The following is a 1004-nucleotide window of genomic DNA, read 5'->3' on the forward strand; positions in this document are numbered from 1 at the left end:
ATGGGGTACTCGGATGATGCTTCACCTAGGAAAAATCGTTTCAAGTGCAAGAACTCTCTATTATGCTTCCTAATCAATGCAATGGTGAGTCGTGGAAATACTTACATACATAGTCCCAAATCTAAGGTCAACTATGCCTAGAGTGCTTTGCAGTCATATGTGGTGTGAGGTGTTGAGATTGACCGATTTCTCCACCGGGATCTCGTAGGGGACTAGAATCGGTGATCGGGAGTCCGGATCCAATTATATTTAGATTTCCACAACTTAACTTACTCTTCATAGAAACACTATGCTTGTCCGGTACCAACATATCCGTTATTGAAGAAGAAAAGTGATCTATGACATAAATGTGTGCTCATTTACTTAACCTCAATGAAAGCATGGATTTGGGACTGTTTCGGCCCGTTACAATAGCATAGCACTGTAGCAAAACATTGCAGCAGGTACTGTTCACACCAGGTACTATTTAGATTAAGGGCTTTCCTATTCTCTCTCAAGGGAAGAGCCAAGCAGTGGCTACATTCATTGCCCAAGGCCTCCATCACGACATGTAATGAGATGGTCGAAGCCTTTCTTTTTAGATACTTTCCCCCGGGGAAGTCGGCCAAGCCTTACAATGAGATTTTGTCGTTTGTATAGATGGAGTTGGAGTCATTATTTGAGACATGGGAGCACTTCAAGGATCTTTTGCAGAGGTGCCCACAGCACGGATTTCCCGAATGGATGATTATTCAAACTTTCTACAATGGTTTGAATCCAAGTAAAAAGGTAATTGTTAGATGCCGCTGCAGGAGGTACAATGGGGAGTAAAACCCTAGAAGAAGCTCGACAGTTAGAGGAAGAAATGCCCATGAACAATTATCAGTGTAATGCACGAGAAAGGAAAAAGGTGGCCGGGCTCCATGAAATAGATGCAGTAACTTCATTGGCGGCTAAAGTGGAATCGTTGAGTAAGAAGTTAGATCTTCTAACTTCGAATAGAGTGGCAGCCATGACTACTTGCA

At 42.8% G+C, this 1004-nt stretch overlaps 1 non-coding gene across 1 annotated transcript; it reads right to left on the reverse strand.

Moving 5' to 3' along the window:
• Positions 1 to 607: 607 nt before the first annotated feature.
• On the reverse strand, positions 608 to 713 carry LOC120268658. Its single transcript, XR_005538982.1, has one exon. It is a non-coding gene; the product is annotated as a small nucleolar RNA R71 (small nucleolar RNA).
• Positions 714 to 1004: the final 291 nt, after the last annotated feature.

Source organism: Dioscorea cayenensis, chromosome 1 (assembly GCF_009730915.1).
Source record: "Dioscorea cayenensis subsp. rotundata cultivar TDr96_F1 chromosome 1, TDr96_F1_v2_PseudoChromosome.rev07_lg8_w22 25.fasta, whole genome shotgun sequence".
Classification (NCBI taxonomy): Eukaryota; Viridiplantae; Streptophyta; class Magnoliopsida; order Dioscoreales; family Dioscoreaceae; genus Dioscorea; species Dioscorea cayenensis.